The 14312-nt window shown below is 40.7% G+C and overlaps 1 pseudogene; it reads right to left on the reverse strand.

Annotated features, from left to right (window-relative positions):
* Positions 1-10578: 10578 nt before the first annotated feature.
* LOC118624385 lies at positions 10579-12659 on the reverse strand (annotated as a pseudogene).
* Positions 12660-14312: the final 1653 nt, after the last annotated feature.

Genomic DNA, 14312 nt, shown 5'->3' on the forward strand with positions numbered 1-14312 from the left:
TTATTTGAACAGAAAACAGAATACCTTTAAGTTGGACACCCAAAGTGAGAATGCCACTAAGTCATAGACATAGCAGATGCCTAATTTTCAATTACAAATTTTTAAAAAACTGTATTCATCGGCTCTGAGTACTTCCATTCCTTCTTCTAAGGCTCTGCTTAGGACTTGAATCCATCAAGGACTTGATTACATAAAGTTCTCAATTCTGTATAAGGTTTTCAAGGTATAAAAAAACAATTCTTAAAAGAATGAAGGGGAGCCCTGGCTGGTTTGGCTCAGAAGTTAGAGTGTCGGCCCGCAGACCAAAGAGTCATGGGTTTGATTCTGGTCAAGAGCACATACCTTGGTTGCGATTTGGTCCCGGGCCATGGTCAGGGTTGTGTGGGAGGCAATCAATCGATGTCTCTCTCTCACATCAGTGTTTCTCTCTGTCTCTCTCTGTCTGTCTCTCTCTTTCTCTTTCTCTCTCTCTCTCTCTCTCTCCCTCCCTCCCTCCCACTCTATCTGAAGATAAATGAAAAAATATCCTCGGATGAGGATTTAAAAATAAAAAACGACAAAGGGGAAAAAATTAGTGTACTATACATGAACCAACCAAACAAGCTTGAAGGGAACATCCAAGAGCTAGAGGAGTCATCAATGGAGTTACTCACCACATACATAGGGGCAAGGGAAGGTGAAGAGGAATTATATAAAATAGAAGCTAGCACGAAATCAGTAAGTCCTACTCTGACATTTAGTAATATCAACTATTTTTTATGAAGTATTTAATCTCCTAGAATTGGTTATCTAGACTAATTCTCTAGTTCTGGTTTCCAACTAACTTTCCTCTTTTGGTCATCTCCTAAAGTGACTCAAGAGACATAAAAAAAGAATCTATGAATGATAACATCCTAACAACTATAAGTCCTACAGAAAAGGTAGAATAACTTTTTTTGTTGTTGTTGTTTTATCCTTACCTGAGGACATTTTTCCACTTTTTGTTCAGATAGAGTGGGAGAGAGAGAGAGGAAGAGAGAGAGAGAGAGAAACATCGACATGAAAAGGATACATCAAGTGGCTGCCACCCGCACAACCAACCAGGGCCAGGGACAAACTGCAACCAAGGCTTGCGCCCTTAGTGGGAACCAAACCTGGGTCTCTCTGGACCGCAGGCTGACACTCTAACCACTGACCCAAACTGGCCAGGGCGGTAGAATAACGCCCTAACTAATAGCGTAGTTTTAACATCTACAGTTAACATAGTTTTTAACATCTGAATATCATTTTAACTAATACCACTAATGTTGTACTCTAAATCTTCAAATATTCTTATGCAAGCTTTTCTTCTTTAAAAAAAAGAATAAACCAGCCCTGGCCAGTCTGGCTCAGCGGTTAGAGCGTCGGCCCACGGACCTGAGAGTCCCAGGTTCAGTTTCACTAAGGGCACGTACCTTGGTTGCGGTTTGTCCCCGGCCCCAGTTGGGGTCGTGTGGGTGGCAACCACTCGATGTGTCACTCTCACATAGATGTTTCTCTCTCTCTTCATCCCTCTCTCCCTCCCGCTCTGAAGATAAATGCAAAAATGTCCTCTGGTGAGGATAAAAAAATAAAAATAATAAACCATATTGTCCTGGCCAGGGGGCTCAGTTGTTTGGAGCTTGTCCTGAACACCAAAAGGTTTTGGGTTCAAGCCCTGGTTAGGACTCATACCTGAGGCAACCTATCGATGTTTCTCTCTCACATCGATAATTCATTCTCTCTCTCTCTCTCCCTCCCTCCCTCCCTTTCTCCCTTCTTCTGTCTTAAAAACAAACATATATACTCTCGAGAGGATCAATTTTTTAAAAAACATATTTTTTACTCTAAGTTCTCCTCCCCCCACAATAGAATGCAGGGAATGTCCTGACAGCTTTAAATCAGACTTTGGAGAAAGAGCTGTCTAGAACTCTATTGGAAATACTACTCACACACATAAGCTTAGTTCTTCCATAAAAACACTTGCTATCAAAATGACACTTTATCAATGTACTCTTTCTACCCACAGGTCAGAAAAACTGATGGAGAAGCTATGAATTAAAAAAAAAAACAACACAGAGAAGATTTATAAAATCTTTTTTAAAACTCTGGAGAAATGTTGGCCCTGGCTGGATAGCTCAGTTGGTGAGAGCATCACCTGGACATGCCAAGGTTGCAGGTTCAATCTCTGGTCAGGGCACATATGAGAAGCAACCAATGAATACATAAATAAGTGGAACCACAAATTAATTTCTCTCTCTCCCTTCCCCTCTCTAAAAAAAATGAACTTTGGAGAAATCTTAATTGTCATGTTTTCAGGTAACAACTCTGGTCATTATTGCCATTTTAACATGTTTTATTTCTTTAAATAAAGAGTTTTTTCCTACGACAAGCTTCATTTGGTTTTTTATTTTTCCTTCTTTTCATATCAGTTGTCAACCATAAGGCTAGAGGGTGTATTTGCCTATTTCCCTTAGTAGCGGAAATACACTCACCATGTGGGCTATAATGCTATTCCTTAATTAGGTTTTTTATCCTCCAATTATGTTCTCCTATCTCCAAATCATTTACTATATGACCATCAGATAAACTTTCTTCAATCAATTCTCTGTACAAATCTTCCATGCTTAGAGGATATAGTTTTTTGTGACAAGCACGTTTGGAACATGGCTCCAAATCTACCTTCCTGACTCTATAGAAATCAGTTTAGTCCCATCTTAAATAGGCCTTATTCTTTCTCACTCTGTTCATGATATAATGTCATCCCTTTGCCCTTCAACTATTCAAATACCTGTTCTAGTTTTTTGGGTTTTTTTAACTCCAGTTTTTAATCCTCACCTTATTTAAATCACCAATTACATCATAGTTGCATCAATTGCATCACCAGCCTTCATGAGGGAAGACAGAATGACAAGCTGCTTTATATTTGCTACACTACCAGCCCTAGTGTTCTGCATCTTGTAAATATTCCAATACTTGGTACTTAAACTTAACCAAGACCCAATTTACAACAGGCCAAAAATTAGTTCCTCTTAAGCTGTAATTTTTTATTACAGATAGCTAATTTTAAAATAATGGCCCTGGCCAGTTTGGCTCAGCGGTTAGAACGTCGGTCTGCGGTCCAGAGAGACCCGGGTTCGGTTCCCACTAAGGGCACGTACTTCGGTTGCAGTTTGTCCCCGGCCCTGGTTGGTCGTGCGGGTGGCAGCCACTCGATGTGTCCCTTTCACATCAATGTTTCTCTCTCTCTCTCCCTCCCTCTCTCTCCCTCCCACTCTATCTGTACAAAAAATGGAAAAATATCCTCGGGTGAGGATAAAAAAAAAAAAAAAAAAAAATGCTTAAAATAATGACTTGGGCCCTAGCTGGTTTGGCCTAGCTGTTAGAGCATCAGCCTGTGGTCCAGAGAAACCCGGGTTCAGTTCCCACTAGGGGTATGTACCTCGGTTGCAGTTTGTCCCCGGCCCTCGTGCAGGAGGCAGTCACTTGATATGTACCTTTCACGTCGATGTTTCTCTCTCTCTCTCTCTCTCTCTCTCTCTCTCTCTCTTTTCCTCTCTCCCCCTCCCACTCTATCTGAACAAAAAATGGAAAAATGTTCTCTGGTGAGGATTAAATAAATTAATTAATTAATAAAATAATGACTTGGTTGTTGCTAGTTTACTGATTAGTTCAGGTATATTTAGACTTATAATTAAAAATAAAAATTGTAGTCAAATGAATATTTTCTGCCCTTAGCAGTATTATCCCCACCTAGTATTTTTTAGCTTCTTTTCAAAAAATCTTTTACTTCAGTTGAAGCAGAAAAGAGAAGGGAGGAAAACTAGACACTTTTAGTATCTAGCACATTCTAGTATACTTTGAACAAAGGAGGGCTACTGACTCTCCTTTAAATTTACATAATATATACAAGATTTAGTTTTATCTCTTGACTAAAGCCTAAAACATATTTTGAATTTTTTAAACTGCCCTTTAGTATATTAACATCAGACTATATAGAAACAAAAAAATGTAAAAAAAAAAAAAAAAAAAAATAGCCCCAAAAGATAAAGATGTCATCCTTTACCATATTTTTGTTATGTGGAATCTACCCCTAAAAGGCCATGTATCTCAACTAGGGGACCACATAAATTTTCCTCCAAACCAGGGTACCCCTGAGAATGAGAGGGAGAATAATAATTATCGTGGGACAACCAGACAACCCAGGTCAGCAACCCTAGTCTTAAGGGATAAAACATCACTTATTAGGCAGGTGTATCATTTAAAATACAGGTGCCAGATCAATTCAAATCTCGCTTTAAGAACTTTTTGAGCTCCTTGGAGGAAGGCACAATAGAAACTAAAACACTTTTACTGTTCTTTTATTCCTTACATAAAATGTGGTCAAAACTTCAAGAAAGACTAATAAACTTATGGAAAGTTTAAAAATGTCTCGGCCTTCATAGATTTCCCAAGTCCTAACTATTTCCCCATGTTCCCATAATGTGTGGCTTGTGTTACTTTCATTCTGATTTTTATTATTGAAATATAAGATGCTTTAAAAGAGGCATAATCTTGATTATGTACTACTCATGTGGCCACAAAAAAAAATCAAAGTTGCTAAATGTGGAGAAACTATACTTTATAGACATGGTGAGGTAAAAAGAGATTAGATACTCTGGGCTAAGTATTTACAGTTGTCCCTTGTTTATCATGGTTAATCTGTTCCAGACTCTAGCGGTTGCAACTGGTGTTGAAGGATTCCTGGGGTGCTCGAATACATAGACCTACATTCAATAGATACAGTAATTTTAATTGTAATATAGGAGTGTATAATTGACTCAGACAACCAAGCACGCACTGTATCATTTTCACTGTCTCGATCAACTTTTGAATGAATATATTTGAAAAAACCATGATAGAGTGAAGCCGCCAAAGTCAAAGTATGAAGTGGCGAGGGACGACTGTACACTGAATAAATCAACCTTTCAAAAACCTTGGTCACCAGGTTCACTCATCATTTTCTTTTTAATCCTCACTCAAGGACATTTTTCTATTTATCTTCAGATAGATAGGGAGGGAAAGAGAGAGACAGAAACATCAACTGGCTGCCTCCCACAGGACCCTGGTGGGCCAGAAATGAACCACAACCAAGGTACAAGTCCTTGACCGGAATCAAACCAGTGACTCTCTGGTCCATGGGCCGACACTCTAACCACTGAGCCAAACCGGCCAAGGCAGGTTCACTCATCTTAACAAAAAAGTCCTATCAGGAACTTCCGGTCAAGATGGCAGCGTAGGTAAACACAGTATCGCAACCTCCCACAACATCAAAGTTACAACTAAACTGCTGAACAATCATCACTCAAAACTTCCTGAAATCAAGCTGAATGGAAGTCCTACAACTACGAAATTAAAGAAGCAACTGCATGGAGACTGGTAGGAGGGGCGGAGGCGGACGGGCTGGCCCCACACCCTTGTGTGGCGGATAAAAATCAGGAGGACACCTCAGCTAGGAAGGTCCTGCCTGAAGACTGAGGGGTCCGCATCCCACACCAGGCACCCTGCTCAGGGTTCCAGTGCCAGGAAGAGAATCCCCATAACTTCTGGCTGGAAAAACCAGCAGTAACTGAGGCTCAGGGAGGCTGAGGTGGCTGGAGCCTCAGGCAGCTCCTCTTAAAGGGCCCGCACACAGACTTATTGGACTTGCTCTCCAGCTTGAGGGGAGGCAGCTCGTGGGGCGCCAGAGACATACAGGGAAAAACTGAGCTGTTTGACATTGAAGCGAGGGCTGGAGAGGGGGCTTTCTCCAGGACAGACGTGCTGTCAGAGGCCTTTGTTCCTTTGGTGAGCCCTTCCCTGGGGCGGCAGACAGCTGCCATATCTGGGACTCCAGCAACCTGGCTCACACTAGTTGCCCCTCCCTGGTGATTCCCTGAGGCCCCGTCCCACCCAACTTTCAGGCCCACCCAAGCTGTTGCCAGTTGCTTCACCATAGGATTGGCCTGTCTTGGATCCTGCTTCAGGTTTTCCTAAATCCTTTCAAACAAGCAGCATCTGGTCTCAGCTAGCCCCATACCTCTCGTTAAGTAATACACAGAAACAAACACAGCCAAAATGAGGAGACAAAGAAACAGGCCTCAAATGAAAGAACAGAACAAAACTCCAGGAAAAGAACTAAGCAAAATGGAGATAAGCAACCTAACAGATGCTGACTTCAAAATACTGCTTATAAGGATGCTCAATGAACTTAGTGAGGGCCTCAAGAGCATTAAAAAGGACCAGTCAGAAATGAAGGATGCATAGTCAGAAATGAAGGAGACACTAACTGAAATAAAGAATAATTTACACAGATTCAATAGTAGAGTAGGTAAAGCCAAGAAGCAAACCATCGATTTGGAATACAAGGAAGCAAAAAACACCCAATCAGAAAAAAGAATCCAAAAAAATGAGGATAGTGTAAGGAGCCTCTGGGACAACTTCAAGCGAGCCAACATTCGCATCTTGGGGGTGCCAGAAGGAGAACAAGAAATCAAAAACCTATTTGAAACAATAATGGCAGAAAACTTCCCTAACTTGGTGAAGGAAACAGACATACAAGTCCAGGAAGCACAGAGAGTCCCAAACAAGATGAACCCCAAGAGGCCCACACCAAGACACATCATTATCAAAATGCAAAAGGTTCAAGACAAAGAGAGAATCTTAAAAGCAGCAAGAGAAAAGCAGTTCATTACCTACAAAGGAGCTCCCATAAGACTGTCAGCTGATTTCTCAAAAGAAACTTTGCAGGCCAGAAGGGAGTGGCAAGAAATATTCAGAGTGATGAGAAGCAAGAACCTACAACCAAGATTACTCTATCCTGCAAAACTGTCATTTAGAATTGATGGCCATATAGAGTTTCCCAGACAAGAAAAAGTTAAAGGAGTTCATCACCACCAAACCGTTATTATATGAAATGTTGAAGGGTCTTTTTGAAGAAAAAGATAAAATAGATGAACAAACAAAATGGCAATGAATACATATCTATCGGCAATGGAATCTACAAACAAAATGAACAGGCAGAACAGAAACATTCTCATAGATACAGAGAACATTTTGTTGGTTGCCAGATGGGAGGGGGTTGGGGGAATGGGTGAAAAAGGTGAAGGGATTAAGAAGAACAAATTGGCCCTGGCCGGTTTGGCTCAGCGGTTAGAGCATCAGCCTGCGGTCCACAGAGACCCGGGTTCGGTTCCCGCTAAGGGCACGTACCTTGGCTGCAGTTTGTCCCCGGCCCTGGTTGGGTCGTGTGGGTGGCGGCCACTCGATGTGTCCCTTTCACATCGATGTTTCTCTCTCTTCCTCTCTCTCCTTCCCACTCTATCTGAGTAAAAAATGGAAAAATGTCCTCGGGTGAGGATAAAAAAAATAAATAAATAAAAGAAGAACAAATTGGTTGCTAGACTGACAAACTTCAAAGAGAAGGGGGTTGAGGGGTGGGAAGAAATAAACCAAACAACTTATATGCATAACCAATGGACACAGACAACAGTGTGGGAAAAGGTGGGGGGAGGGGGGGAGTGGGAAGGAAGGGGTCAATGGGGGAAAAATGAGGAACACCCATAATACATTCAACAATAAAGATAAAAAATTAAAAAAAATTTTTTTTAAAAGTCCTATCAAGGAGATTTAGCCCTGGCTGGTTTGGTTCAGCAGTTAGAGCGTCAGCCCAGAGACCAGAGAGTTCTGGGTTCAGTTCCTGCTAAGGGCATGTACCTCAGTTGCAGTTTGTCCCCGGCCCCATGGAGTTGTGTGGGTGGCAACCAGTCGATGTATCTCTCTCACATCGATGTTTCTCTCTCTCTTCCTCCCTCTCTCCTTCCCGCTCTATCTGAAGACAAATGCAAAAATGTCCTTGGGTGAGGATAAAAAAAATAAAATATTTATGTAACAGTAAAGACTTTCCAACTATAAAGTTTCTTCTCTAAAATTAGATTTAAGAGCTTCTACCCTTATATTCACAGTGTGAACTATAGGGGGCAGGGGGATTGCTAAGGCCCATTATTCATGTTCTAGAAATGTACCAAAACATATGCCATCAGTTCCACATCTTTACCCTACTGTTGGTTCATACTTTATAGCCCTTTTTGCACAGGTTTTCCAAACAGCCATGGTATAAAAGAGGGAAGAAAAAACCCTCAAATATTATAGTCTCTTCTTCCTATATTTTCTCTTACAAGTTAAATGATGTTTTACAGTTGCTGCAGCTCCTGACAAAATATATATGCTCTCAAGTCGAATAATCAATTATCTACTATATTTGAGGCACCATGTTACGAACTGCAGTGGCCATGGTCCATCATAAAGGAACAATGTTGACAACTATAGCATAAGACAATTGTTCTCAAACTTTAGTGGGTATCAAAATCATTTGTAGGGCTTGTTAAAACAAAAATTGTAGGGTATCTCGCCTCTGAGTTTTAGATTCAGTAGGTCTGTAGTGAGGCCCAAGAATTTGCTTTTTTTCTAGTTCTCAAGTGATGCAGATGCTGCTGGTCTCAGGACCATACTTTGAGAACCACTGGTATGACACACAGTGTAAGTGCTGGGAGGGATGAGGGGGAGCAGAAGGAGGCCACAAGAAAATATAAGACTAGTCCTTTACACAACTTTTTTTATTATTTATTTATTTTTTTATCCTCACCCGAGGACATTTTTCCATTTTTTGTTCAGATAGAGTGGGGAGGGAGAGAGAGAGAGAGAAACATCGACGTGAAAGGGACACATCAAGTGGTTGCCGTCCGCTCGACCCAACCAGGGCCAAGGACAAACTGCAACCGAAGTACATGCCCTTAATGGGAACCGAACCCAGGTCTCTCTGGACCATGGGCCGATGCTCTAACTACTGAGCCAAACCAGCCAGGGCTGAGCCAAACTGGCCAGGGCTACACAACTTTTAGTAGGTAAAATTTCTTTAGCACAATTCTGCCATTCTACCATCTTTTCAACAAGAAACTTTTCAGAAGTTTCCATTTCCTTACCTATCTGTTCATTAAGCACTGCCAAAGTGATACTAATAATGATTTATAAATTTTGACTTACTATTCATATCTTAGATGCCAGCACTAGAAAGCAAGTGAGAGACTATTTGTTGCTGAGCCTTGGGGAAAGGAACTATCTAGAAGGAAAAACACAGAGAACTGATTTCGTAAGTACCCTGGTAACTATTACAGGCAATGTGGATTACATAGATATAACATTTACATATTAAGACACAGAGTGGATTTAAATTACAGACAAAAAAAATGTCACCACTGGTTTTTTCATTCCTCCTGTATCATCCTGTAGTTCTAGAGCTGGATGTTGGCTATTCTTGGCAAACTCGCATTAACTGCTCTTTTTTTAACATAAATTTATTTCCACTGGGAATAAAATGGAAATATTATAGAGGGAGAACCTTTCCCTGTGACTTTCCAAAAAAAAAAAAACTGTAACCAGCCCCGACTTTTCACCCTCCTCTAAAGCACTGGGAATATAATGGAACTATTCCTCTAAAACACTAGGAATATAATGGAAACATTCCTAGTGGGAGCACCTCTCCCTGCTACTTTGCCTAAAAAATTCGCATTAGCCCCAACTTTCCACCCTCCTCTAAAGCAATACTTCCCAATCTATCCTTATTAATAAGAAAATCTAGCCCTGGCCGGTTTTGCTCAGCGGTTAGAGCATTGGCCTGCAGTCAGAGAGACCCTGGTTCAGTTCCTGCTAAAGGCACATACCTCGGTACAGTTTGTCCCCGGCCCTGGTTGGGTCATGTGGGAGGCATCCACTTGTTGTGTCCTTTTCATGTCAATGTTTCTCTCTCTCTCTCTCTCTTTTTCTCTTCCTCCCACTCTATCTGAACAAAAAATGAAAAAATGTCCTCAGGTGAGGATTAAAAAAAAGAACATCTATTTTGTTCCCCCATAGATCCCTTTTTGAAATATTTTGTATATTTATTGAATAATTTTCTTATTTTTAATTATAGATTCAAATTAACCACCAATCAGAAATCATAATTAGATGAGGGAACCAAGACTTAGTTGACAACATTTAAACCAAAATAAGAAATTTTATATTGTAGTCTTCTGATCGGTTAAAGTTTAAGTTTTATTAGGCTTTCTGAAAGACTAAGTCTCTAAAGAATCTCAAGGACTACTAAAATTCCTTCAATTCTAAAAGCTGAGAAAACTATTTTTTTGTTTTCTTTGTGTTTTCTGAAAAGTTAAAAATTCCTTAATTTTTTTATTCCTGGTACCACTACCACTATTTACAGGGCAATATATCTGATGTAATGAAAAGAAAAAGAAAAGGCTACAACAGATAAAATACCTCGGGAATGTACATTTACTTAACACTACATTGCATTAATCAATCAATCAATAGCTGCACTTTTTGCAAACTATAGCTGTGAACAAGGGTTTCCTGTTTAAGCTGCAGTAACTTTTCTGACTATGGATCATTGTGGCAGATTTTTACAGTTCCTCTAATGCATTTGGGATGACTGTCTCAAAGTAACCTGCTGCTTTCTTGACAATTTTTACTCTCTCTTGCTAAGAACTATAGCCCTTTTCTGCTGAGTTTTTAGAACCTTCTACTACCATATCCACCACTTCTACCACCAGATCCATAACTACCACCATAGGGGCTGCCCAAGCTTCTTCCACCAAAACTGCCCCCCTTCATGGGTCCATAATCTGTTTTTGTGGTTTTTTTATCCTCACCTGAGAACATTTTTGCATTTATCTTCAGAAACAGCAGGAGGGAGAGAGGGAAGAAGAGAGAGAGAAAAACATCAATGTGAGAGAGATGGTTGCCACCCACACGACCCCAACCGGGGCCGGGGACAAACTGCAACCCAGGTATGTGCCTGTAGCGGGAACCGAACCTGGGACTCTCTGGTCTGTGGGCTGACGCTCTAACTGCAGACCCAAACCAGCCAGGGCCATGGATCCATAATTTGATTGCTGTTGTCCAGTGTAATTTCCAAAATCATTGAAGTTCTCACCACCACCATAGTTACCTCCAAAATTTCCTCCTTCATTGTAACCATCATATCCTCCACCACCGCCACCATATCCACCACCTTGGTTTCCATATCCTGGTCCACCACCATAGCCTCCTCTATTATGACCAGGACCACCGCCAATAGTAGCCACCATCACCTCCAAATCCATTATATCCATCATCACCTCCTCCATAACTACCTCTGCTGCCACTTCGACCACCATAGCCTCCTCTTCCACCAACATTTCCACCATGGCCAAAGCTACCTCTACCACCTCCAAAGTTTTCTCCACAATCCATAAAATTGCCAGATCCACCTCCATGTCCTCTTTGCCATCCAGCAGACTGCATTTCTTATTTGGAAAGGGTCTTTTTCACTTCACAATTATTCCCATTAATAGTGTGGCATTTCTCAACAATTTGATAGACTGTATCATGATCATCAAAAGTTACACCCTGGCCAGTTTGGCTTAGCAGTTAGAGCGCCGGCCCATGGACCAGAGAATCCCAGGTTTGGTTCCCACTAGGGGCACGTACCTCGGTTGTGGTTCGTCCTTGGCCCCGGTTGGGGTTGTAGACGCATCTAGTTGATGTGTCTCTCTCACATTAATGTTTCTCTCTCTCCCTTCCTCCCTCCCTCCCACTCTATCTGAAGATAAATGCAAAAAATGTCCTCGAGTCAGAATATATTTTTTTTTAAGTTACAAAAGCAGCCCGGCCAGTGTAGCTCAGTGGTTGAGCATCAACCCATGCACCAAGAGGTTGCCAATTCGATTCCTGGTCAGGGCACATGCCTAGGTTGTGGGTCCAAGCCCCCCAGTGGGGGGCATGTAGGAGGCAGCCAATCAATGTTCTCTCTCATTGATGTTTCCCTCTCTCTCTCTCTCCTTGTCCCTTCCTCTCTCTCTAAAATCAGTAAAAAAAAAAATGTTTTTAATAAAATAAAATTTAAAAAGCAAAAGTTATAAAAGCAAATCCTCTTTTTTCCTACTCTGCCTGTCTTCCATAACTTCTATGGTTTCAATTTTGCCATGCTTTTCAAAGTAGTCTCTCAAATCAGATTCTTCTGTATCTTCTTTAATACCACCAACAGCCCTGGCTGGTTTTTCTCAGTGGTTAGAGCGTCAGCCTGCAGTCCAGAGAGACCTGGGTTTGGTTTCCACTAAGGGAATGTACCTTGGTTGCAGTTTGTCCCCAGCCCTGGTTGCGTTGTACAGGTGGCAACCACTCGATGAGTCCCTTTCACGTCGATGTTCTCTCTCTCTCTCCATCCCACTCTATCTGAACAAAAAATGAAAAAATGTCCTCGGGTGAGGATTAAAAAAAAAAAAAATACCACCAACAAAATTTTCTTCACTGTTAGATGGGCACCAGGCTTTACACAATCCTCTCTAGAAACAGCTCTCTTTGGTTCCACTACACTCCCTTCAAGCTTGTGTAGTCAAGCACACATTGCTGCATTCACCTCTTCAAGAGTGAGTCACAAAACCAAAGCCCCGGGAACATTTTGTTTGGGGGTCTCTCATCACCACACAATCTGTGAGCATGCCCCATTTCTCAAAATGTTCTCTTAAACTATTATCTGTGGTTTCAAAGCTCAGAACACCAATAAATAGTTTTCTCAACTACCCTGTTTCCTTAGGATCATAGCCCTCCATTTTGAGACTGGACTCGCCTCTTCTAACTTGAGCTCAATATCAGAAAACTGATTTTCTAACAAAGATTTTCTTCCAATCACTAGAGATCTGTCATTTTATTTATTAGTCCAGAGTCTTTGTTTTTAACTAATAATTATTAATTCCAAAATATAATGCTAGCATATCACCAGACAGAACGAGAACAGATGAGATTCAGTTTAGGGTATTAATTCCAGCTAGCTCCTAGAATAACTCTGTGTAAATGCCTTGGTCTTTCATTGTTTTTGCCTTTTCAAATATATTCAACCTGGCTAAAAAAAAGAAGAAGAAGAAGAAGTCTGAAAAAAGCTCAGCAGTGATGTCAGATAAAGCAGGAACTTTCTGGTTTAGAAAGAAATGAACAAAGCATTTAAAAATAGAAAGAATAAATCTGTGGTGCATTTTTATTTTAAAATCTCCACTAAAAGACAGTTTGAGGTTTTTGTTTTTGTTTTTTTAAGTTGGTGGGCTTGTTCACTGGTGCTAAATAAAACAGTTTTATCAGTTGAGGATCCTGTCACCCCACAAGGCATTACTGAATGCAGTGAAGCCTGACTTTAGATTTTTATTTGGTACCTACTCTCCATCCTCTCAAGCCCTTAGCTCTTTCTTCCTCAGAAATTTTGACCTGCAGGTGTCTAAATGAAAAGTGCTATGGGTCATAGTAAGAGTGTCAACAATTCCACCAGATTACTGCAATTTAAAGCCTAAAAAACAAAAATCACATTTTGTTTCAAATCACACTGGCCCCACCAATCAGCATGAATGCTGTTGTGAATAAATTCAGAGGTTTAGGATTTCATAAAGATTACTTTAACATATTCCTAACGATCTAAAAGTGATTTACCAAAACAGCAGCTTTTTCTAAAATGCGTTGTGCTAAGCCTGAATTGAAGCTTTTGCTCTTAGCGATTATCTTTCAAGAAGCTCTCGAATAGCTTGTTCCTCCTTCACAGAAATCATCCTGGGCACCCAGGTGAAAGAATAGCTTTTGCAGACTCAAAACAGTTCCTAGGTCAGTGGTTCTCAGCCCTGACTGTACATTAAAATCATCTGGGTAGCTTTTTTTAATTTAGCTATGCCCAGCTCTTTCTGATTAATTGTTCCGGGATGGAAAATTGGCATAGTAAGTGGTAAAAGCTCCCCAGATGATTGTAATGCACAGACAAGATTAAGAACCATCAGTCTGACAAGAATGGGTTGGGCCCAGCTTTCATTATCACATTTCTTTTTAGGATCTTAATATGACTCAAAGGCTGTAGAGCACAGTCTTCAGCCCAAGGGCTGATAATGTTTTTTAAAAACTGATAATTTGTTTACAAGTTATTTACACAAAAATAAAATGTCTCCCTCCCATGATTCTTTTCACTAAAGCCACATTCAGTTCTTGCTGTCAGGATTCTCCCAAATCACATTTAAGCTCTATAAACCACGGAAATGTTACAAAAATCCAATATTTCAGCATCCACAGTGATCTCCCAGACTACTACCTACACCTTGGACAGTACAAAATTTTTGTTATATCACATTTCTATTTTTTTTTTTTTATCCTCACCCGAGGACATTTTTCGATATTTTGTTCAGATAGAGTGAGAGGGAGAGAGAGAAACATCGATGTGAAAGGGACACATCGAG

Source organism: Molossus molossus, unplaced genomic scaffold, assembly GCF_014108415.1.
Source record: "Molossus molossus isolate mMolMol1 unplaced genomic scaffold, mMolMol1.p scaffold_m16_p_10, whole genome shotgun sequence".
In the NCBI taxonomy this organism is placed as follows: domain Eukaryota; kingdom Metazoa; phylum Chordata; class Mammalia; order Chiroptera; family Molossidae; genus Molossus; species Molossus molossus.